The 26,405-nt window shown below is 38.5% G+C and overlaps 1 protein-coding gene across 1 annotated transcript in view; it reads left to right on the top strand.

Annotated features, from left to right (window-relative positions):
- Window positions 1–26,405, top strand: part of LOC145536754 (uncharacterized) — a 507,944-nt gene that overhangs the window by 20,552 nt on the left and 460,987 nt on the right. The window contains exons 2-4 of the mRNA XM_081566545.1: window positions 10,451–10,541; window positions 12,503–12,602; window positions 15,908–16,000. The gene's annotated coding sequence lies outside the window, so the exon portion shown is untranslated. The remainder of the gene's footprint in view (window positions 1–10,450; window positions 10,542–12,502; window positions 12,603–15,907; window positions 16,001–26,405) is intronic.

Genomic DNA, 26,405 nt, shown 5'->3' with positions numbered 1-26,405 from the left:
ATTTGTTGGTTTTTTAGAAGTGTGTTGCTTAGCCTCCATATTTTGGAATTTTTAATAGTTTTTGTTCCTGTAATTGAGGTCTAATCTTACTGCATTGTGGTCAGAGAAGATGATTGAGATGATTTCAATTTTTTTGAATTTACGAAGGCTAGATGTATGGCCCAGGATGTGATCTATCCTGGAGAAAATTCCGTGTGCACTTGAGAAAAAGGTGAAATTGATTGTTTTGGGGTGGAATGTCCTGTAAATATCTACTAAATCTAACTTGTCTATTGTATCATTTAAAGTTTGTGTTTCCTTGTTAATTTTCTGTTTAGTTGATCTATCCATATGTGTGAGTGGAGTATTAAAGTCTCCCATTATTATTGTGTTATTGTTAATTTTCCTTTTCATACTTGTTAGTATTTGCCTTACCTATTGTGGTGCTCCTATTTTGGGTACATATCTTCTTCTTGGATTGATACTTTGATCATTATGTAGTGTCCTTCTTTGTCTCTTTTCACAGCCTTTATTTTAAAGTCTATTTTATCTGAAATGAGTATTGTGACTCCTGCTTTCTTTTGGTCTCCGTTTGCATGAAATATGTTTTTCCATCCCTTCACTTTCAGTCTGTATGTGTCCCTTGTTTTGAGGTGGGTCTCTTGCAGACAGCATATATAGGGGTCTCGTTTTTTGTATCCATTCAGCCAGTCTTTGGCTTTTGGTTGGGGCATTCAACCCATTTACATTTAAGCTAATTATTGATAAGTATGGTCCCGTTGCCATTTACTTTGTTGTTTTGAGTTCATGTTTAAACATCCTTTCTGTGTTTTCTGTTTAGAGAAGATCCTTTAGCATTTGTTGGAGAGCTGGTTTGGTGGTGCTGAATTCCCTCAGCTCTTGCTTGTCTGTAAAGCTTTTGAATTCTCCTTCATATCTGAATGAGATCCTTGCTGGGTACAGTAATCTGGGTGGTAGATTATTCTCTTTCATTACTTTAAGTATGTCCTGCTATTCCCTCCTAGCCTGAAGAGTTTCTATTGAAAGATCAGCCGATATCCTTATGGGGATCCCCTTGTGTGTTATTTGTTGTTTTTCCCTTGCTGCTTTTAATATTTGTTCTTTGTGTTTGATCTTTGTTAATTTGATTAATATGTGTCTTGGGGTGTTTCGCCTTGGGTTTATCCTGTTTGGGACTCTCTGGGTTTCTTCGACTTCTGTGACTGTTTCCTTCCCCATTGTAGGGAAATTTTCAACTACTATCTCCTCGAGTATTTTTTCATGCCCTTTCCTTTAATCTTCTTCTTCTGGGACTCCTATGATTTGAATTTTGAGGCATTTCATATTGTCCGAGAGGTCCCTGAGGTTTTCCTCATTTCTTTTGATTCTTTTTTCTTTTTTCCTCTCTGCTTCTTTTATTTCCACCATTCTATCTTCTACCTCACTGATCCGATCTTCTGCCTCCGTTATTCTACTATTGGTTCCCTCCAGAGTGTCTTTTACCTCCTTTATTTCATTATTCATTATATATTGACTCTTTTTTATTTCTTCTAGGTCCGTAATAAACATTTCTTGCATCTTCTCAATCCTTGTCTCCAGGCTATTTATCTGTAACTCCATTTTGTTTTCAAGGCTTTGGATGATTTTTATTATCATTATTCTAAATTATTTTTCAGATAGATTCCCTATCTCCTCCTCTTTTGTTTGATTTGGTGGGCATTTATCATTTTCCTTTACTTGCTGAGTATTTCTCTGCCTTTTCCTCTTGTTTAAATTGCTGTGTTTGGGGTGGCCTTTCTGTATTCTGTTAGTTTGAAGTTCCTCTTTATTGTGGAGTTTCCTCACTGTGGGTGGGATTGGACGGGTGGCTTGTCAAGGTTTCCTGGTTGGGGAAGCTTCAGTCGGTGTTCTGTTGGGTGGAGCTGGATTTCTTCTCTCTAGAATGCAATGGAGTGTACAGTATTGAGTTTTGAGATGTCTTTCGGTTTCGTGTGCCTCTCGGCAGCCTGTCCATTGATTCTCAGTGCTATGTTCCTGCGTTGCTTGAGAATTTGTGTGGTATGTCTTGCTCTAGAACTTATTGGCTCTTGAGTGGAGCTTGGTTTCAGTGTATGCATGGAGGCTTTTGGATGATCTCTTATTAATTAATGTTTCCTCTGGTTTTCAGCCTTATTCTTGCAGTAGCCTCGAGACTTCTCCATCCATACAGCATCGATAATAAAACTTTTAGGTTAATGGTGAAAAGATTCTCCACAGTGAGTGATACCCAGAGAGGTTCACTGAGTTACATGGAGAGGTGAAGAGGGTGGGGGGGGAGGGTTGAGGTGACCAGGAGGAGAAGAGGGGGACTCAAACATGGAGAGAGCAATCTATCCAGTAAGCACTTCCCTCTGTGGTCTCCATAGTCTGGAACCCTCAGAGAGGTTCACGGAGATACATAGAGGGTGGGAAGGAAGGTAATATAGGTGAGCATGAGTAGGAAAGGAGGAATCATGGGGGGAGAGAGAGATCTTGGCAGTATTCTGTTCCCGAAGTGTTCTCCAGTGCCCAGAACAGCCTCAGAGATTCACAGAATTGGGTTGAGAAGAGAAGGAGGAGGGTGGGAGATAGAGGTTCCCAGGGGGAGAAGAAAGAGTGGGGGGAGAGGGTAATTAAGCCAGTAATCACACTCCTGAGTAAAAATGGGTACTAAAGATTGGGTTCTTAAATGTACAAAATTGATATCAAATATGTAAAACAAAGATTAAAAATCTAGAGTAGAGGTTAGACTCTTAAAAAATACAATATAAAAGAAAAAAAGAAAACAAAATCACAAAAAGTATAAGATATATGTATGCAGTTTGCTTTAAAAATAGGGTCTTTTTTTTTTTGCAGGGTAATAGTGGGTTATAAAAATGAAAATTAAAGGTGTAATAGAGGACTTAAAGAAAAAAGAAAAAAAATGATAATAGTAAAAATATATCCAGGACTTTCTCTGGAGCTGTTGTGAGCAGTGTGGGGTCAGTTTAGTTTCAGATAGATCCTTGTTCCTGCTTATACTTTTCAAGATCTATAGGCCCCTTTCAATGTAGTCGGTGTTAACTACAGGGATTTTAATCTGTTGGCCTGTGACTTCCAACCCGCTTCCCTCTGTTTTTTTGGCTTCTGTTTGCAGGTCTCTTCCGTGTCTAATTTCCGCCCTGCCGCAAAGGGACGGAGGTGGTCTCTTTAGGTTCGCTTGTTCAGTCGTGCTGTGTGGAGGGAGGAACACTGCAAACCAATATCACTGGCGCGTGTGTGGAGAGCTCACAGTGTCTCGGCCACACTGGGTTTGCCCCCGCTCACCGTGTGTGTTCTTTCCCAGCCTGCCCTGCTCAGGCTTCAGGTTACTCTGCCGGAGAGTGGGCCCTGAGATGCGTGCACTTCCCAGGTCTAAGCTGCTCAGGTTCAGGTTCCCGGGTACTCCACAAAGGCGCAGACTCGGTTGGGCCCGCAGTTTGTGCTGATCCCCGGTCGGAGCAGCTCAGGCAGCCAGGAGTTTGGCGAGTGCACTCTCCCTTGTTAGGGCGGTGCGGCTTATCACCTCTCTGGTCCCCACCTCGGTTTATGGGCGCGCCTGGCTCTGGTGTGCTTTGTGTCAGTTTTGGAGAGCTGGTCTCTGGCTGCGACCCTCCCGGTGGCTGTCAGCCCTCCGGGATCTCAGGCAGTCTTTGCTTAGAAACTGGAAGCCTGTTTGCAGTTTGGTAGGGGGTGCCTTCTCTGCGGCTGAGTTTGCCCCTTTCCGGCTCTGGCTGGCCCTGCCTGCCTGCTGTGTCTGGCGGGGGATGGGCAGTCCGCAGCCGGCTAGCTCTCCTCTGGTATTGCTCAGTCCTTTGTTCTGTGAGCAGGCCGGCAGTGCCTTGGATTTGGGGTTTTTGGAAGCTAGTTCTCTCTCTCTGACTGTCCCACAGTTTAGGTTGCTATCTCACGTTAGCTCCCTCAGATTGCCCTCAGGGCACTCAGGCTCTGTCCTTACCCTAAGCAGTTCCGCCTGCTCCTCTCCGTTCAACCCCCACTTGCTGGTGGCGGATGTGAGCGTCTGGGGTTCTTGGCTGTGAGTTCCCTTTAGGCACGTAGTCTGTGGGTTTTATTTATTTTTCCTCCTAGTTATGTTGCCCTCCAAGATTCAAAATCTTCCCCTAAACCCGCCGGTGAGAGGGTTTCCTGATGTTTGGAAACTTCTTCTCTTTTACGACTCCCTCCCCGGGACGGGTCTCCGTCCCTAACTCTTTTGTCTGTTTATCTTTTATATTTTGTCCTACCTCCTTTCGAAGATAATGGGCTGTATTTCTGGATGTCTGATGTCCTCTGCCAGCGTTCAGAAGTTGTTTTGTGAAGTTTGCTCAGCATTCAGATGTTCTTTCGATACATTTTTGGGGGAGATGGTGGTCTCCCTGTCCTATTCCTCCGCCATCTTAGCCCCGCCTCAACATCATTACTTTTATTGTGATTTATCTTCATTATTTTTAAGAGGATAAAGCTGTCGCTTTAGGTATTTTTTTTTTCTGAGCACAGAACTTCCTACATACCACATAAACTAATAAGCATAATTTGGTAACTATTATAGTGGATAATAACCCCCAAACATCTTAGTGATGTTACTTCATAATACCCATGCTGTGAAGCTATTTTCCTCCCACCAAACTTATGCAAGTCAGCTAAGAAGTAGATGGTGACCTTTAAATGGAGATGCCTCCTAAACAAGTATGTCCAGAATTATCTATAACAACTCTATTTAATTGGACTTAGCAATTCAGCAACCTCACCTTTTTTAGAATAGCATTTGGAACCAAGAAAGTAGTAAAAAAAAAATGTGTCTGTGCAATAAAAATAATTGTTAAAAATCAATGCATATTATTTACAGGATAATTCCTTTGACACTCCCACTCACTTCTCAGGAGGCTGGTTATCTGGTGTCTAAATCCTCTGCATATTTTAAGTGAGAACAGGAGATACAAGAGGCAGGCACACTGTCAACGAAATTGAGAACTGAGTTTGACATAAGATGGTGAAAGTACAGAAAAGCAATAAAGCCCAGAAATAGGAACTGACAAAGAACTGCAGTCTCGTTTAATTTACCAAGGGAGGAATCAGACCCTGAGGGCATTGTTGCATCATAATATAGTACACTATTCAGATTCTGAATGATGTCCCTTGTTCATTGACACATTTGTTGTTGTTGTTGTTGTTGTTGCTGTTCAGTCGCTAAATCTTGTCTGACCATCTGCAACACCATGAACTGTGGCATGCCAGGCTTCCCTGTCCTTCAGCATCTCTTGGAGCTTGCTCAAACTCATGTCCATTGAGTCAGTGATGCCACCCAACCATCTCATCCTCTGCCACCCATTTCTTCTTTTGCCTTCAATGTTTCCCAGCTTCAGTGTCTTTTCCAATGAGTTGGCTGTTCGCATCAGATGGGCAAACTTTTGGAGCTTCAGCAACAGTCCTTCCCATGAATATTCAGGGTTGACTTCCTTTAGGATTGACTGGTTTGATCTCCTTCCTGAACAAGGGACTCTCAAGAGTCTTCTCCAGCTCCACAATTTGAAAGCATCAATCCTTTAGCACTCAGCTTTCTTTATGGACCAACTCTCACATCCATACATGACTACTGGAAAAACCATAGCTTTGATTATATGGACTTTGTTGGCAAAGTGATGTCTCTCCTTTTTAATATGATATCTAGGTTTGTGATAGCTTTCCTTCCAAGGAGAATGCATCTTTAAAATATTAGCCAAAATCAGGAAGTGGGAGGGGGGTTTGTGATGGGGGAACAGGTACACCTGTGGCTGATTCATGTTGATGCATGGCAAAACCACCACAATATTATAAAGTAATTATCCTCCAATTAAAATAAATAGATTAATTTCTTAAGTTATTAAAATTATAGATTTTGTTCTCTGCTTAGAGAGACAGGAAAAAATTCTAAAGAGGGGCAATTCTACTTTAAGTGCTAAATTTTAACTTGTCTGAAACGTAGAAATCAAGGAAGACACATATTAGTTAGGTTTTATTTTTATTTTTTATTTCTTTTTACTTCAGTGTAAACTAGTTTTAATCAAAATGAAGATGGAGACATGATTATTTATTTGTAGGATGAGTTGTTAAGAAATAAACCTCAGCTATTTGGAAAACTGTGCTGATTAGAATGATTCATTCCTGATGTTTCTTCATAGCTGAAATTTACTGCAGTTATATAGCAAATTAGTCAGCATGAGTGATTTTTACCTAACTTGGCTATCACAGACAGAATATTGCATACACTGAAATATCTGCTAAATTTGCTCGCAATTAATTCCTTTCTGAGCATGGTAACATCACAGAGCACTTTAGGCAATGGAATACTGAATGCTGAATGCAGAGCTGGCTACAAATCACACTGAGCAAAAGAGAATTTTTTGGACATGACTGAGCAACTAAGAACATCCTAAGCTTTATGCATCTTCTATGAAATATAAAGACTGAGCTGTGAAACTTTATGACTGATGCCAACTAAATGATTATATTTATGAAAAAAGAAAGTGTTAGTCACTCAGTCATGTCCGACTCTTTGGAACCCCATGGACTGTAGGACACTCAGCTCCTCTGTCCATGGAATTCTCCAGATAAGAATACTGGAGTGGGTAGTCATTCCCTTCTCCAGGGGATCTTCCCAACCCAGGGATCAAACACGAGTCTCCTGAATTGCAGGCAATTTCTTTACTGCTGAGTCACCAAGGAAGCCCATATATATATTTCTTTAAATTTGAATGACAGCCTCTATGTAACAAAGATAAGAGAGTCAAAAAGTTATAGGTCTGCTATTTTCTCCTGTGCTGAAAAGACATATTGTAGAACTGACTGAGATAAGAAAGCTTCAGACAACTTTGAGCCTGGAGAACCATAAGCTTGAATTGTTTCAAGGGACCTATACTTTGATACTTGTAGGAGTCTAATTAGTAGATCTTGGAATAGAAATAAATTGCAAAAGCATATAAATTAGACTTGTTTCCGAGCCAATATATTGCTGCCCTAAATTGGTTGATGGTATTATGCAGCAGGAGAAGTGTGATAGGTAACCAGTAGGGCTAAATAAGCTAATTATTGTTTTAGTGCAAAATTAATTAACACACACACATACATCTGATCATGGCTTTTTGGGTGATACATTGTGAACTAGTAGAGCAATCCCGCACTCCCTCACTCCCTTCCCTGTAACGGTTGGAGGGAAACATTCTTCTTCCTGCCCCTCTCCTCTCCTTTCCTCTCTTCTATTTCTCTCTTCTACCCCTACTAACTCCTTAGTAGCAGTATTATCAATGGAACTATTAGGCAAGCAAGATACCTCAGAATATCTTGGACAGAAGGTAATGTTTTCTACACATTTGGCTTGCCTGCTATGTTTCTAATATAATATTTTGTTCTGTTTTTGTGCTTGAGATGGTTGATCTTGTTGGTTTAAGTCACTCATGAGTTCACATTGCAGTTGAGCTATTTCAAATCCTAAAAGATGATGCTGTGAAAGTGCTGCCGTCAATATGCTAGCAAATTTGGAAAACTCAGCAGTGGCCACAGGACTGGAAAAGGTCAGTTTTCATTCCAATCCCAAAGAAAGGCAATGCCAAAGAATGCTCAAACTACCACACCATTGCACTCAACTCACATGCTAGTAAAGTAATGCTCAAAATTCTCCAAACCAGGCTTCAGCAATTCATGAACTGTGAACTTCCAGATGTTCAAGCTGGTTTTAGAAAAGGCAGAGGAATCAGAGATCAAATTGCCAACATCCGTGGGATCATTGAAAAAGCAAGGGTTCCAGAAAAACATCTATTTCTGCTTTATTGACTATGCCAAAGCTTTGACTGTGTGGATCACAGTAAACTGTGGAAAATTCTGAAAGAGATGGGAATACCAGACCACCTGACCTGCCTCTTGAGAAACCTGTATGCAGGTCAGGAAGCAACAGTTAGAACTGGACATGGAACAACAGACTGGTTCCAAATAGGAAAAGGAGTACATCAAGGATGTATATTGTCCCCTACTTATTTAACTTATATGCAGAGTACATCATTAGAAATGCTGGGCTGGAGGAAGCACAAGCTGGAATCAAGATTGCTGGGAGAAATTTCAACATCCTCAGATATGCAGATGACACCACCCTTATGGCAGAAAGTGAAGAAGAACTAAAGAGCCTCTTGATGAAAGTGAAAGAGGAGAGTGAAAAAGTTGGCTTAAAGCTCAACATTCAGAAAACTAAGATCATGGCATCCAGTCCCATCACTTCATGGCAATTAGATGGGGAAACAGTGGAAACAGTGGCTGACTTTATATTTTGGGGCTCCAAAAGTCACTACGGGTGTTGATTGCAGCCATGAAATTAAAAGACGCTTACTCCTTGAAAGGAAAGTTATGACCAACCTAGACAGCATATTAAAAAGCAGAGACGTCACTTTGCCAACAAAGGTCCATCTAGTCAAGGCTATCGTTTTTCCAGTGGTCATGTATGGATGTGAGAGTTGGACTATAAAGAAAGCTGAGTGTAGAAGAATTGATGCTTTTGAACTGTGGTGTTGGAGAAGACTCTTGAGAGTCCCTTGGACTGCAAGAAGATCCAACCAGTCCATCCTAAAGGAGATCAGTCCTGCGTGTTCATTGGAAGGACTGATGTTGAAGCTGAAACTCCAATACTTTGGCCACCTGATGCGAAGAGCTGACTCATTGGAAAGGACCCTAATGCTGGAAAGGATTGGGGGCAGGAGGAGAAGGGGACGACAGAGGATGAGATGGCTGAATGGCATCACCAACTCAATGGACATGGGTTTGGGTGGCCTCCGGGAGTTGGTGATGGACAGGGAGGCCTGGCGTGCTGCGATTCATGGGGTTGCAAAGAGTCGGACATGATTGAGTGACTGAACTGAACTGAACTGAGTTCACTTTGAATGTATCCATATGCTATGTCATACAGTAGTTTCTCTTAATCTAATTAAGTAGGGCTGATTGAGCTTTACAGCAAGCGTTCTACAGGAATCTGCTTTGCAACAACTGCATTTGGACTTCGCTGCTTTGATAGAAACTGCAGGCAAGTCTACATACTTCTTTATGTGCTGGCTGATATATTAGCTTATATTTATTTGGTTTTTAATTTTTCAGGTCAGATGTTTTTTCTCCTTTATAATGAGATGACATCATGTACTCAGAAGTCATTTGTGTATGTAGCACTTTTGGGGAGTTTTCAGGCAGGATCATGGGAATGTCGATGAATTTGGAATAAAATATTTTGCTAGTGCCAGTGATCCTAGTTAATTGTCCAATTTCTTCCTTTTTTCTGTGTATTTGTTTTGAAAATACCTATATTTTATGACAATCAGTAGTACTGTGGAAAGTACAGTCTTCTCAGTAGGGACTGTGATAGGAAATGACAGTCTGCCTTCTCTGTGAGTAAACAGTCACTAGGGAAACTCCTTAGGAAAAATTAGAAACCGTTATCTGACTATATATCTGTAGCTCATAATATGTAGATTGGGTGATAGAAAATATTTTGTTTTATGGATAAGTGCACTAGACACAGGTTTTTAGGTGGGTAAGATTGTTTATAGTCTCTTACTAAACATGAATGTAGTCAGTGTTTAAAAATTAGGGAAAAAATGACATTGGAGAAAGATTTATTTTGTTTTGCACGATTTTGTACTATTCTAATACAATTAAGCACATATTTATTATTTTTGATTTTTGGAATAGGACAGAGACTGTTTACATATCTGTTGCACCCAGAAATATTTTCAGAGGAAAATAATTCAGCTTTCACTCATAGGGACTGTTGTTTCTCAGAATTCATGATGCATGGCAAAATCAGTCATTTTAATGTTAATTTTGTTTATTGTGATGAAATATGAGTGCAGAAAGAGGTTGGTTATGCTTATTAACATTTCCCTTTGCAAAGTCCAGATATGACTAATATCAATATGCAGCTTATCTAGTGAAATGAAAGTGTTAAGAGTTTATATCCAGAGTGTGGTAGTTGTCAACTCAGACTAGCAGAAATGCTAATTACCACAATGTTTCATCCAAACTGATTTCAAGTGTGACTAGGTAGTTGATGCATACCTATGCATTCACACCCAGACAGAAACAAGCCCTCTGTTGAAAGATGAGATGTATCAATGCCAAAAATGTTGTCAATACAAGTCATTTTCAAAATTGTAAAGGGAAAGTGAGCAAAAAGAGAGTTTACTATGACAATAAAGGATGAGTCAGTCAAGAGTCATAAAATTCAGTTGACAAATTGAATACCAGTTGTTGCTACCTTTCTAACCTGCAATGACATCTTTGAAGCAAATTTAATTAAATCTCAGCTAAGGTATTTGTCTGTTATTGGTAACTACCTATATATTTCTTTGTGTTTAGTTTGCAATATCTACATATTAAATTTTGTTTCTTCATATGTAATTAGACTTTTCATCCTAATATTTTTCAGGTTTTGTTAATATAATTAATGGGAAAAGCATTTATCAGTCTAAGACTCCTGTGTTTTCCAGTGTTCTAACGTGCCCTCTGCAAGTCACTTGGTAAATATGACAATTTGAGACTATCATTTTGTAGTACCCAGTAAGTTTGTAAATATGGAGGAAAGCATACATAAACTGACAATTTTTTATTACTTAGCTTATATGCTTCTTTTGGAGACAAACTATCTCAGAGATACTGGCTCTCTGAAGCCCAGGATATATTTTCCAACTCTGAAGAAATTTCACAAAACTATGCTTTAAAATATTTACATTCTATGTCACTGAGTCTTTTATTTTTTTTTTATTTATGTGTTTATTTTTGGCTGCACTGGCCATCATTGCTATGTGTGGACTTTCTCTAGTTGCATTGAGTAGAATTCTCATTGTGGTGGCTTCTCATATCACAGAGTCTGGGCTCTAGAGAGCATTGGCTCAATTAGTTGTAGTGCATGGGCTTAGTTGTCCCACAACATGTGGGATCTTCCCGCAACAGGGATTGAATCAATGTCTCCTGCATTGGGAGGCTGATTCCCAACTACTGGACCACCAGGGAAGTCCCTATGTCACTGAGTCTTTATTGTGCATTTTCGTTGCACAGAATGCCATTCAAAGGCTTAAGCAATATCATGGTGCTTTAATTTTGCACTTAGCAGAAGGACAATTAGTTCTGAAATAACTTTCCTGTCATTTTCCTGATTAGTACCACTTTACTGCTTGCTTTTGGCAGATGGCTATTTCATTACTATCAAGATGAAATTCTAGAGTATTCCTGGTATTCAAGTAATATCTACCAACTACATAGGAATTGGCTCAGACTCATTCACTGGCTGGAATTTACCTTTTAAATATATTGCAATGTCAAAGACTGAATAGAAACCGTGTTTCAGTCTCCTGACATATTGTGGCTACATTAGGGGTTAATTATATTTATTTTTTAAAAGATCTACAATGCAGTCATGAGAACTCAGTCATTTCCAGAATATCATAGATATAAGACAAGAAATGGAATTCTGGATTTAAGACTAGTGAAATCTGACATTCAGATATTTGATTATTATAATCAAGTTGTCCTAGCACTGATGATAATGAGGTTTCTGTGCTTTGTTTTCTATGATTAAAATTATAATTCAGATATAGAAATTTTAGGCCATTAAAGAACATTTGTTTGGAGTCTCAAATATGTAGATCCATGTGTGCTAACAATAGAAATGAGCTAAAGTGATGAGGGAACACTTCTTTAGAGAAAGCTGTTCGAAAATGTTTTAATAGAATACATCATGTTCCATGACTAGTTCACAGAAACAACTCAGCAAATCACCAGGTATTTATTAAGTGTTTTTTCTGTGTCAGGTCCATGTAGGAAAAGTAGAATAAAGTTGCATGTGCTATATTTTGTTCAATTGTTATTGTTTAAGTAAAGGCTGCAGCCTAAATGCTAAGCCTGTTTAGAGGGTGCATTTACTCTAACAAACATTAGCTATATGTGGTCAATGCAATTTTTCCATAGTAATTATAAAGTACCTATTATAAAAGAAAGACACTTAATAAGCAGTTACAGGAATTTTTAAATGTTGCTAACAACAGTAAGCTTTGGTTAGGGGTTTGATTATACAGTTTGTAAATTGCACAAATTTTTGTTTTTCTTCTTTCCTCTTTTACTTCTTGTTTTTGCTTCATGACGCCAGGAGAGGTAACACTTTATATATTTCATTTTGCTATTTATTAGTTCCCATGTGAAAAGATTTAATGGGAGAAGTTGAAATATGATGTTCAAGATAATCTGTGAATTGATTTCAATTATCCATACTATCATTATGCACTAGTATCATGGCTAAGTAGAAGTTGAATATTATATCAAAATATAACTGAAGCATGTGTGTTGTTCGGTCGCATGTCTGACTCTTTGCAACCCCGTGGACTGCACCACACCAGGCTTCCCTGTCCTTCACTATCTCCCAGAGTTTGCTCAGACTCACTTCCATTGAGTCGGTGATGGTATCGAACCATTTCATCCTCTGTAGGACCTTTTTCCTCCTGTGCCGGAGTCCTGCTCCAGCTGGTTCAGAGGTTCCCTCAGGATGGACGGTGTCGGCGTAGAGAAGACACAGCGAGACTAGGCAGGTGTGAAGTAGCGTCAGCATCTCTGAGCTTTATTTTTCAAAGGGAGCTTTTATATCTTGAGTTGTACATAGAGGAAAATGTAAAGTGTAGAGTCATGCCAAATTAGCTCAACAGGTCAGCAGTTTTTGGCCTTTATCGAAACCAGGATACTTTTTGTATATCTTATTTACAAAAGTCTCATGTTGTTTACATCATCTTCTGGCCTGGAGGCCTGCTAACATCTTATGACTCTTTATTGATAAGGGTTGATCAGCCGGAACACTTTTTCTAAAAGTATTTTTGTATCAGGCACAGAACGCACCATAGCTACATTTTTTTTTAAAGAATACAGGCACAGTGGATTATGACAAATAAAGGATTCATTAACTCAAAGTTTCAAAGTAAAACCTGTTTTTTATAATTTATCTTTTGCCTTGAGCTTAAGGGAAAAGAATGTGGTCCCATAAAGTCATGGTACGGCAGGCTGAAACAATGTAGCACAAAGGTCAGTTCTTTCACAAAAATCACCAGCTAGACTAACAACTGTCTTACTATTTTTATATTAAGGCTAAACCTTTATTTTTATAAATCTCTAACTACTATGCCTTTATTAAATAGGCTCAGGACATTAAGAGCAAAAACATAGCAAGTAAATATAGACCGAATAGCAGTTTTGTAAAGTAATATTTTTTGTGTTTTTCCAATAGGCTTTTCCCCCTCGAAGGGCTCTGTGCCCATTGGGGCCTTTTATGCGTTCAGGCTCTCAATGCTGTTTATTGTTGAAGAGTAGTCATGTATACTAGTTCTAAAGGTACAGGCACATTTGTCAAGCAAACTAAGATGCTAGCAAAAGAAGCTTAGATTAAAATACTCTTTTTTATGAATAATCTTATAGAGTGCCACCGTTCGGGGCGCATGTTGATTAGAGTTTTAAATTGACCTGGTTAGGAAAGGCTCAGGGAAGGCCTTCTGCCTAAGTCACAGAAATTAGGGAGCAGTCTATTATAGCAAGCATCAGAAAGATATCATCTTTAAGGTGAGCGCCGAGGCAGCTTATCAAAATCCCTGAGGCCTGAGTTGCCTTGCTCGTCAGGTCTTCTCCTCATGACCTTGTCATGGGTGGGATCTCGTGTGCTGGCTCCCGGCATCTTCCCCTTTTTTATTTTTTAAGACAGCCAAATGGATTTCAGTTGTGAGCTTTGGAGTGCTCTGTCGGAGAGTTCTGGCAAGACAGTAAAGCAAGCATGGCAATAAACATCTTTTTAGGAGAGGCCGAAGATCCCTGTAGAGAAGCTATTCCCTGTGCTTGGTGACAGAATGACTTAGTTTGCCCCCACGTGGGTATAGAGGCTCGTTGAGTAGTATGCACAGGTTGTTTCGGTGGTTTCTTGTGATGTAAAGGGGTAGGGGGATCATGGTCTTTTATGTAAAGCCGTGGCATCTGCTTAGTGGGTGACTCTACCATTTGTTTTTCCGGGATTTCCGCCGTTGGTTGTCTTGGAGTCAGTTGAACTTCCCAGGTGGGCGGTGGACGCGGGGGCAGGGGAGTGCCCTTCATCTTTTGTGGTCGAAGCAATGGAGAAATCGGATGTCCGGCGAGCTGCGACATGGCGAATCAGTCTGCCTGGAATCCAAATTGGGGAATCTGCGTCCTGAGGAAAAACACAAGCATACCCTCGGCCGCTAGTTAGCAGGGGATCAGGACCCCTCCATTGTCCGGAGAGAAGATCTTTCCATTTTACTAGTGGCTTTGTATTTTGTTGTTCTGGGCACCAATGGCGAAGCATTGCAGTAGCTCCAGACAAATCGGTATTTAAATTATTTATTACAAAAAGAGCATGTTGGAGAATCTGATGGGGGAAACTATATTTGAATTCTCCTTCTTGTAATTTTTGGATTTGTGTTTTTAATGTCTGATGTGCTCTTTCTACTATGGCTTTTCCCTGTGGATTGTAAGGGATGCCTGTGTTATGTTTTATTTGAAACCATGTACAAAAGTCTTGAAAAGACTTAGAAGTGTAAGCAGGGGCATTATCAGTTTTTAAAGCTTTTGGTAGGCCTAAATATGAAAAACAAGTAAAAAGATGTTGTATTACATGTTTATATGTTTCTCCAGTGCGAGCAGTTGCAATAATGACATGAGAAAAGGTATCGACAGTTACATGAACAAAAGATAATCTTCCAGATGAGGGAATATGGGTCACGTCCATATGCCAGAGCATATTAGGCTTAAGACGGCGAGGGTTGACTCCCAGAGGCAAACTTTTTATCGTAATGGGACAATGTGAGCAGGAGCGGACAATCTCTCCAGCAGAGAGCAAGATACATTGTTGCACAAGGTTTAAGGAAAGCATGAGTGAGAATGTTTGCCTCCTCTTTACAGGGCCTTGGATTGTCTGTCTAAGCTTTAACTCTCATTTCCTCCTGCTTTTAGGAGAATATGGTTGCCAGGGAAAGGGGTGGAGAAATCGTTCTGTAATTTCTTCCTGCTGGAAAGGGGCTCAGACCCTAAATTGTTGAGGCAACATATTCTCCTTATGCTCATATTTAGGGTCTCTGATCCAGGGGCCCTGAGTAATAGCTAGAGGAGGCAGTGGAAACTGCAGGAGCGTGAACAATCACTTGTAACTTAAATGCCCAAGCTACTTAGATACAAAGTTCATTATACAGTTATAGATATAAGAAGCAAACAGCAAGAATAAGATGACTACAATTATTACAGTCAAGATAGTTTTCCACCAAGGAGGGCTTGTAAATGAAGATTGTATCTGTGACCAGAACAGATATCTGTATCCGGAATATCAGAGGAGTCCATTTTGAAGAGTGACCAGAATCTCTGGATCACTGTTACTTTGTCTGGGAAGCCGTTGTATCCTTTAGAAAGAAGCTAGACAAGTATATTAAAAGGCAGAGACCAAAAATCAGTAAAAGAATTATCATAATCAGCAGTCCAAGCAAGAGAAAGAATCAGGTTACATTTGGTAGTAACCTTGATCCTGGTTTAGATAGAGCCAACCCTTGGGTTGCCCTATTTATAAGAATGGAGTCATTTGGCACGTTCTTTTACATTTTGAATGTAGGTATAACAAATCCAGTTAGAAGTAGTTGAAACGATGACAACCTGAACCTTAACAGACAAAATACATCTTACCATTTTTTTTTTTAGAAGAATGAGTCTGAACCCCAATGTAGATAGCTGTTTCAGGGAGACTTACAGCTATGTAGCCAGTTGTCTAAGTTTGTCCAAGTAGGCTTTAGCCACTCATTGTGGTATTAATATATAAGCCAAGTAGTTGTCACCATTAACAATTTTATTGTTTTTCTAGGTATGAGAAGATGCAAGAATTTGGGCTAAAGAAAATCTTTGCCTGAAAATATCTATCTGAAGGCCTCTTTTGTCCATTTTTCCAGGGAACAGAGTGAGTGCCTAATTTCTGATTTTCATTCTGAATTAAACTCAGGAGATGTTGAAGGTCAGCAGCTGTAGTGTCCATGATTTAGTCTTTGTAGAGGCAGATGGCAAGTACCAGTTTCCAGTTGCAGGGCCCCTTTATGGAGATGAGTTTGACCATGGTTTGGGGGCCATTTCATGACCACTGTGTCCCACGGTGCTGGGAAGGCTCATTCCCAGGTCTCGGGAAGATTCCATTGATAGGCCACTCAGTGTGCTGTTATTGGACCAGGCCTTGTAAGTAGCAAGAGTCTCTGGACCACTGTCTTACTAACCTCTTGGTCCAGGAAAATATTCCCTCTTGTTGCTTCTTCCCATATCTAGAGTTACATTATTACCATCATTGATCTCATATGGAACTGCATATTAGCATTACATCACAGGCTCAGTCACACATTTGTTAAAGTAAGAAATAATCTTTTGAAACAAGTGACATAGAAGATAATATAGCTATAGCTAGCAGTTATTAGAAAAGTCATAAGTAAGAATTATAAGTCAAGAACTTTCATTAGGTAGAACCCAGTATACCCCAGATCATCTGACTTCATTTGTTAAATGACTATAGCCTGGTGTTAATCTCCTGGTTGTACATCATGGAGCATCTGATCTTTATCTGAAGATTGGTTACTGAGATAAGCCTTAGAAACAAACTTAGAGTGTCCTTTTTAATAACTTAATTAAATCTTTTAGCAATATAACATAACAAAGAACTATCTCAGAATGAGTCTTAGTAAACACTAGACTTTAATTAACAAAACTAGAAACTTAGTTTAACAATTACAAAACTTAATATTCAGTGAAACTGATTTTTTCATTATGGAGACATTAACCCTGTAGCCAAAGAAGGCTTTAACCCATCAAATAAAAATGAGGTTTGTCAGGGAGCTGGGAAAAGCCAGGCGGCCGTCTTGGATTTCCCACAGCCCTGACTCTTTGATTTTCAGCTATTGTTCATCCATTTTTAATTCCCCAGTTTAGGAGTAGACTGTTGCCATGTTTTAAAGACATTAGGATAACATAAGTCTAACAGTGAGGGGTTACTTTTTGTATAAGCAGAATGAGCTTTTACATGTACCATAATCTTAAATAATGCTTATTTACTTTACCAAAGTAACAAAAGATTTTAAAAACAAATATAAATCACTTACAGGCAAAGAAATTTATAATCTGTTATTGAAAGATTCATTCTAAGAAAACTTTGTTTTCTTAACATAGAGAGTAGACTAAATTCCAGTCTGTTACCAGTTTATCAGATAACAAACAAACAAAATTTATCAGTTAATCTTAGAAAAGTCTTTTCTATAAATCTTGAAGAACTAGCAGTATTTTTCTAAAGGCAGGAGAGTGAAACTATACAAGGAATGTTTAAAATCTAATTAAATTGCAATTGACAAAGTAGCCTGGTCATTGCTGTGATTTGTAACACTCTAACATGATAACTAGAATTATAACTGACAACATTTTACCAGGACATATCAGATTTTCATGAATTTCCCATAATTTCTAGGATATCTATATGAGTAACATTAACCGTACAATATAACCTGAGAAGATTTATCACTCCTCCAACAATACTTCCCATGAAATTTAACATGTCAAATGAACTCAGGTAGTTTAATAGCTCTTTGGGATGTCTCAGGGGCCCTCTGAATCATCCCAAAGTCAGCTAGAAGGCAAGTTATTTAGGCAGTTTGTCGATAAATATCAAAAGGGTTTATAACACTAAGTCAGATAGAATCATATAGATCACTGTGAAATAATATATTCACTCAGCCAAAGTAACAAAGAAGATTTCAGGTAAGGTAAACATAGAACAGATCACTTAAGATGTAAAGAAACCTAAAATCCATTATCAAAGGCAGTTCAACATCTCAAGAAAACTTGTATTTATGCAAAAAACTCTTCCCTTGGGGTCCAATTTTCATAAAAACTTCTTATCACTTTCTGTACCCATTTGTTCTCCCATCTTGAAACAGCCACCTGTAAGTCAGACCTACTTCCTTTTCCCTTCATAAAATGTAACTTCATTCCTCATACATTCTTTACTGAAAGCACACATCCCACTTTCCTTAAGCAACCAAGAATCGACCTTTATATTAGCATTCTATAGATTGGTGAACATAAATACCAGTGATAATTTCTAAAAAAAAAATCTAGCGAACATCTCAGGATGGCATCAAACATTATTTATTAATAGTCCAAAATCTTTAGTTTCTCTGTAAGTTAGTATTCAGTAATGAATGTTTCAGAATTTTATTTTATTTGGAAATGACCTAGCTATTCAATAAACTTCTGTTATTTAGTTTAGCACAACCCTAGAAATTCAGGTTACTGAAATCTAGAGAGTCTATTTTAGACAGACATTTTTAATCTTAATAGAGTTTATCTAAAAGTTCATATCTCATTTACATTTTTTTTTAAGTTTCTTCACTCGAGGTACCTTTCTTGCCGACAAACTTGTGACAGGTATAACAATATAACAATATTTAACTTATAGTAAACCTAGGTACAATGAAAATACGCTTAATGTTAATGACTATTAGACATGTCTATATTAGATTAGCAAATAAACATTAATACTAGATACTTAATATTGAATATTTCCCAGTTCACTTGAATCTGAAATTCAGTTAGGTTAATTTCTCTTGTATTTAGAATTGTCTGATTTGTAAGCACTTACTTTTCTTTTAGGCCAATTAAATAGAGCTCATTGACCAATTAGGCTTCAGCAATGTTGCACAAGGACAGAGACACACACTGAGACACACATAAATCTGGACAGACAGAAACCTCACAGTTTTCCACTTGAAATTTAAAATGTCTATTTGCCTTTTTTGCTTCTCTTTCTGTATTTCCTTCTCTCTGATGTCTATCTCATACCTTTCTTTGCCTCACTCTTTTCCCCACATATTGGCTCTCCATCTTTCTCTCTCTCTCTGCATCTTTCGCTGCATCTGTCTCCATTTCTCTGCTGTTGTTGCCAGTCCCCCATGGTTCCCCTGCCTCTGCTCTACCTCTCTCTTTTTCTTCTTTAACAGGTGTTTTTTTAGATTCATGCATGGGATCTAAAGCATCCCTAATCATGTTCCATAAGGAAAAGGTATCAGTGGGCACCTTTTCTGGACCATGCAGAGTGTAATAAGTTTTCAACTGCTTTCCTACCTTCTCCCAGGTATCAAAATTAACAGTGCCTTCTTCTGGAAGCCAAGGACATTGTTCTTGTACAAATATAAGAAAAGATTGGACGCTAGCTCTCTTCACCTTAATTCCTCTTTTATTCAATAATTGTAAGATTACTTGTAAAAAAATTTGCCGTTCTTTTGACTTGCTATTACCCATCTTAATCTTTTGTGTTCGCAAAATTCTTCTCAAAATAAACACAATCTTTTTTGTTTTCAAGTTTCTTCTCAAAAATAAACTCAAAACTACCCACTAGCCCTTATCCTACATATCTTATGCAGGGGGGTCTGCAGCACTGTTAGTGGGGTCCTATCCGTCCCGAAAACTGAACAACGAGGGGATTACCTTCGAGTCCCTGTTCGGCGCCAATTGCCGGAGTCCTGCTCCAGCTGGTCCAGGGGTTCCCGCAGGATGGACGGCGTACAGAAGACACAGCGAGACTAGGCAGGTGTGAAGTAGCGTCAGCATCTCTGAGCTTTATTTTTCAAAGGGAGATTTTATATCTTGAGTTGTACATAGAGGAAAATGTAAAGTGTAGAGTCATGCCAAATTAGCTCAACAGGTCAGCAGTTTTTGGCCTTTATCGAAACCAGGATACTTTTTTGTATATCTTATTTACAAAAGTCTCATGTTGTTTACATTATCTTCTGGCCTGGAGGCCTGCTAACATCTTATGACTCTTTATTGATAAGGGTTGATCAGCCGGAACACTTTTTCTAAAAGTATTTTTGTATCAGGCACAGAACGTACCAGAGCTACATTTTTTTTAAAGAATACAGGCACAGTGGATTATGACAAATAAAGGATTCATTAACTCAAAGTTTCAAAGTAAAACCTGTTTTTTATAATTTATCTTTTGCCTTGAGCTTAAGGGAAAAGAATGTGGTCCCATAAAGTCATGGTACGGCAGGCTGAAACAATGTAGCACAAAGGTCAGTTCTTTCACAAAAATCACCAGCTAGACTAACAACTGTCTTACTATTTTTATATTAAGGCTAAACCTTTATTTTTATAAATCTCTAACTACTATGCCTTTATTAAGTAGGCTCAGGGCATTTAAGAGCAAAAACATAGCAAGTAAATATAGACCGAATAGCAGTTTTGTAAAGTAATATTTTTTGTGTTTTTCCAATAGGCTTTTCCCCCTCGAAGGGCTCTGTGCCCATTGGGGCCTTTTATGCGTTCAGGCTCTCAATGCTGTTTATTGTTGAAGAGTAGTCATGTATACTAGTTCTAAAGGTACAGGCACATTTGTCAAGCAAACTAAGATGCTAGCAAAAGGAGCTTAGATTAAAATACTCTTTTTTATGAATAATCTTAGAGTGCCACCGTTCGGGGCGCATGTTGATTAGAGCTTTAAATTGACCTGGTTAGGAAAGGCTCAGGGAAGGCCTTCTGCCTAAGTCACAGAAATTAGGGAGCAGTCTATTATAGCAAGCATCAGAAAGATATCATCTTTAAGGTGAGCGCCGAGGCAACTTATCAAAATCCCTGAGGCCTGAGTTGCCTTGCTCGTCAGGTCTTCTCCTCATGACCTTGGCATGGGTGGGATCTTGTGTGCTGGCTCCCAGCACTCCTGCCCTCAATTGTTCCCAGCATCAGGGTCATTTCCAATGACCCAGCTCTATGCATTAGGTGGCCAAAGTATTGGAGCTTCAGCTTCAGCATCAATCCTTCCAATGAATATTCAGGATTGATTTCCCATACGATTGACTGGTTTGATCTTGCAGTCCAAGGGACTCTCAAGAGTCTTCTCCAGCCACAGTTCAAGAGTATCAATTCTTCGGTGCTCGATTAACTCATATTGATAATGATTTGCTTTAAAGTGTTCCTCTGACTATTGGGTATTTTAAAATGTAGTAAGGAAGTTTAGGTCTTCCCAGATGGCTCTAGTGGTAAAGCCCCCACTTGCCAATAGAGGAGACACAAGAGACTTGGTTCAATCCATGGGTCTGGAAGATCTCTTGGAGAAGGGAATGGCTACCCACTCCAGTATTCTTGCCTGGAGAATCCCATGGACAGAGGAGTCTGGCAAACTGCAGTCCATAGGGTCACAAGGAGTCAGACAGGACTGAAGTGACTTAGCACCCACGCACAGCCTTAGCACCCATGCACAGCCTTCTTTATGGTTCAACTCTCACATCCATATACGACTACTGGAAAAACCATGGTTTTGACTATATGGACCTTTGCTGGCAAGGTGATGCCTCTGCTTTTTAAAAATACACAGGTTTGTCATAGTTTTCCTTCCAAGGAGCAAGTGTCTTTTAATTTCATGGCTGCAGTCACCATTCACAGGGATTTTGGAGCCCAAGAAAATAAAATCTGTCACCATTCCCTCCTTTTCACCTTCTATTTGCCATGGAGTGATGGGACCAGATGGCATGATCTTAGTTTTTTGAGTTTTAAGCCAGCTTTTTCATCTCCTCTTTCACCCTCATCAAGAGGCTCTTTAGTATCTTTTCACTTTCTACCATTTGAGTAGTATAACTTGCATATCTGAGGTTGTTGCTATTCCTCTTGGCATTCTGATTCCAGAATGCCAAGTTTGTGATTCATCCACCCTGGCATTTTACTTGACTTACTCTGCATATAATTGAAATGAGCAGCAAGACAATATACTGCATTGACGTACTCCTTTCCACATTTTGATCCAGTCCATTGTTCCATGTCCAGTTCTAACTGTTGCTTCTTGACCTGAGATATTGAGGATTACTGAGGATTCAATTTTACAGATGATAATAAATTATGAAAAATATAAGAAGTATGTAAGTAAAGAAGATAACAAGAATATCACAATCAGATGCTTGGAAACACCATCAATGTGGATGAAATTTTGCTGATGGTGGTAGATTCATCTTTTTAAATAAATCAAACTTCACTTTACTAAATGGTTTCCTAGGGAGGACTGAATATATAGGGATTTTTTAATTTTCCCTATGAATGGGGGCATACAATGGTATGGATATTTGGAAATTGTGTATATTTAAACAAAAGTTGTTACATATTACGAAACTATTTTTGAAGTGAAGTATGGTGAACTTAACTTCCTAATTGTGCATTATTATTACTTACATATATTGCATATATAGAGCTTATAAGAGCAAGGGAAAGAGGATAGAGGGCTGGGGAGAACCAGATTAGGATATAAAATACTATGGATAATACATATGCAGTTAATTGAGATTTATCTGTTTATTTTGACATTCTGCTTGATGTTTTATTGAGTAATCATTGAAAAAGTTGCTTTTTGTAGCTTATGCAGATATCCCCAGAGGGTGTGATTAACACAATGAAATAATATAAATAACTTAGGTCCCTAAGTGTGTAAGGTTTTTATGAATATATAAATATGTATTATGGTCACAGAAAGCAGGACAAATTTGATAGAATTAATGTAGTCAAAGATGCTTGTTCCTTGGAAGAAAAGCTATGACAAACCTAGATGACATATTAAAAAGCAGAAACATTACTTTGCCAACAAAGGTCTGTCTAGCTAAAGCTATGGTTTCTCCAGTAGTCATGTATGGATGTGAGAGTTGGGCCATAAAGAAAGCTGAGCGCCAAAGAATTAGTGCTTTTGAACTGTGGTGATGGAGAAGACTCTTGAGAGTCCTTTGGATGGCAAGGAGATCACACTAGTCAATCCTAAAGGAAATCAGTCCTGAATATTCATTGAAAGGACTCATGCAGAAGCTGAAGCTCCAATACTTTGGCCACCTGATGCAAAGAACTGACACATTGGGAGAGACTCAGATGTTGGAAAAGATCGAAGGAAGGAGGAGAAGGGGGATGACAGAGGATGAGATGGTTGGATGGCATCACCGACTGGATAGACATGAGTTTGAGCAAGCTATGGGAGTTGGTGATGGACAAGGAAGCCTGGTGTGCTGCAGTCCATGGGGTGGCAAAGAGCTGGACACGACTGAGCGGCTGAACTGACTGAAGAGGGTGGGAGTGTTAGCTGGGCAGGGGTTAGTGATGGGGTAGTCGTGGTTCACAAAGACATATTGTCTCTCCTCTTGTGAAGGTGTTCATCTATGTGACTTACACTCCAAGCACATTTTGAACACCATCTGTGAAAATATTTTTCATGACTCCATCTTGAGAAGAAACCCTATTTTCTTAGAGTCAGATATTGTGTCTGGTTAGTGCAAGTAGAGATTTCAGTGTCTTTTCATCACCACTCTTCATGTTGTGCCTTTCTGAGAACTCAATTGCCAATTTTGGCTGAGGCCATTTCTGATCTTTCTATTTATTGTTGTTGGTTATTTTATGCTTTAGTTCCTCTTAGCAATCAAGCACTACAATTCTGACAGGCAGACATGTTGATAATTAACCCAAAGTTTTTCCAACTAATTAATATACACATTATAAAATAATAACAGCCAAGTGCTCTATGCTACAGCAGGGGTCTATTTTGTGACAGATAAAAACAATTAAGTCACTAAGACTCTAAACTTACTTGGTGACTGTTAACTGAAGTGAAGTGTTGTTCATTTATATTCTTCATGTGGTTATAAGACATGGATAAAAAGGAAAAAAGAATCAACAGAGAATTTCAGATGACTGTGAAAGGATAGAAAATGAGTGTTCTGAAATTGTTTATCAAATATTTTAATAATTTAACAGCTTAAAGTTCATTAAACATTAAACAATTCAACGTTTCATTTTTAAATGACAAATCTGAAAAGAGAAGTTCTATTTTTACAGATAATGTGGGAATTTTTCTTGGTATGTAACAACTAAAAAGTGAAGAATTAACAGAATGATTCTGTTCTTTCAAAATGATATACAAATTGAATATTTCTGTTAATATTTCATTGCTATCAGATGCCAGTAATGGCCACATGCGTTAGGTGGCCTGCAAATTTTATGATGGGGCCCTGGAAGGCAGAAAAGTGAAAGAGTTAATGCCTAAATCCAAGACTTAAAGGGAATCCTCTCTTTACTGGTCAATATTTAAACCATTTACCAGTATACTCAGGATAATTTTCCTCTGCCATTCGAATTTAGGAAACAGATGGCCCCAAAGCTGAAATTATTTATCAATCACTGGAGACATTGAGTTTGGAATTTACAGTTGAGAGAGGAAAAAGACGGAAATTTACTGAGTACCACCTTTGTCTTACAAAAATAAGTCATCTATTTTCTGTTAACCTCTCCTCCCCTCTCCCCATCTCCATAAGTCTATTCTCTATGTCTGTTTCCTTCAATAAAAATAAATAAAATTTTAAAAAATCATCTATCCACTGCTATTTAAACAAAATGCTTTCCTTTTAATTCTATCAATACAAACAGCTTGACCTTTCTTGTTTCCCCAGTGATTCTGAGAATGGAGCTAATGAGACAGTTTTATATAATATCCAGCTATCTTTTGGCATTATTTAACTGGAAAATATCACAACACATATTTTCTAAAGTGGGTTATAATGCAGTGCCTAAATTTTGAACATCCACTTGTTTAAACAAATCTGTAGGTAATTTACTGACATAAGAGTAACATTGATATACCTACTTTTGGTTTTGCAGAGAAATTTTTTTCGTGTTGCATGATGGCACTATGATCTTATTAGCTTTCGGAATAAACAGTATAGAGTGATTTGGAGTTGGGGAGGACTTACCAAAATATCTCTGGTAACTGCCTAAAATTCATTCATGAAAGATTTCTTCCTTTGAACCCTGAACAAATTTAGTGTCTTAGACTTCCTTGCATGAGTGCTCAGTCGTGTCTGACTCTTTGTGACTCTAGGGACTGCAGCTCATGAGGCTGCTCTATCCATGGGATTCTCCTGTCGAGAATATTGGAGTGGATTGCCAATGCCCTCCTCCAGGGGATCTTCCTGACTGCAGGTCTCTTGCATCTCCTCCATTGCAGGTGGATTCTTTATCCAATGAGCCACCCAGAAGTCCTAGACTTCCTTACTATATTTAAAAAACCCAATAGTCAGGGGAACACTTTGAAGCAAACCATTATTAAATGAGAGTTTATTGCAAATTTATTTTCCTGAATAAGACCCATCTAGAATGGAAGACAGATGAATATTTGAAGGAATGAAAGGAGAGAGTGTTGGCCATAGGGGGTTGACAGCAGAGAATGACTTAAACTTTTGCATTTGCATTGCTTCTATTTGTGACCAAATCCAGATTTTGCCCTTCTCTGATATCAGAATTTTAAAACAAGACCTACATCTCAGGCTATGCTAAAACATTGACCCTTTGAATTAATCATTTGAAATAATGATTGACAGTTTGAAATAATCATTTCCTTGATAAGTTTCATGATGTGTTTATTCTTTTTTCAGTTAATATTTATCAAATAAATATAAAGAAATCTCAATTTGTGTGAAGAAGCTATGAGAAAAGACAGCAGTATCAATTTAGAGAACTTCAAAAGTTACAGGTTACTTAATTATGACTCCCTTTTTTTGCTTGTCAGATTCAATTTATTACATTAAAATCCAGCATTGAAGTTTTTCCTAATAAAGCAAGATTTATAGTGGGACTTATAGGAAAATTAGATAATGATGTGTAATCACTGAATCTGTCTTTATGTAAAAATCAATAAAACTGACCATAATTTCATAGTGTAACACTTAGATTTATGCAGGATAGCATGAAATTGGGCATACAAAATTTTCTTTATTAAACTGAGTTATAAAAATGTTATGTAATTATTTAAATAGTCACAATTCAAAAATTAAAATTTAGTTTCTATTTTCCACTTTAGAAAATATGTAAGTGATGTTGGCAGAAAACTGACAGGAAGAAAAATATTTAAAATACTTTACATTAGACTCATTCATTTGTAAAATTGGAATAACCCTTTGTTGTTGTTCAGCCCCTAAGTTGTGTCCAACTCTTTGAGACTCCATGGGCTTCAGCATGCCAAGCTCCCCTGTCCTTCACTATCTCCCTTGAGTTTGCTGAGATTCATGTTCATTGAATCGGTGATACTATCCAATCATCTCATTCTCTGTTGCCCCCTTCTCTTCCTGCCCTCAGTCTTTCCCAGCATCAGGGTCTTTTGGAATGAGTTGGCTCTTCCTATCAGGTGGCCAAAATATTGGAGCTTCAGTTTCAGCATCAGTCCTTCCAATGAATATTCAGGGTTTATTTCCTTTAGGATTGACTGGTTTGATCTCCTTAAACTCCAGGGGACTCTCAGAAATGTTCAGTGACGTTGTTGTTCA

This window comes from Giraffa tippelskirchi, chromosome X, assembly GCF_054371585.1.
Source record: "Giraffa tippelskirchi isolate mGirTip1 chromosome X, T2T-mGirTip1v1.2.pri, whole genome shotgun sequence".
Taxonomy (NCBI): domain Eukaryota; kingdom Metazoa; phylum Chordata; class Mammalia; order Artiodactyla; family Giraffidae; genus Giraffa; species Giraffa tippelskirchi.
The sequence above is the reverse complement of the archived record's forward strand: the minus strand, read 5'-3'. Positions and strand labels throughout refer to the sequence as shown.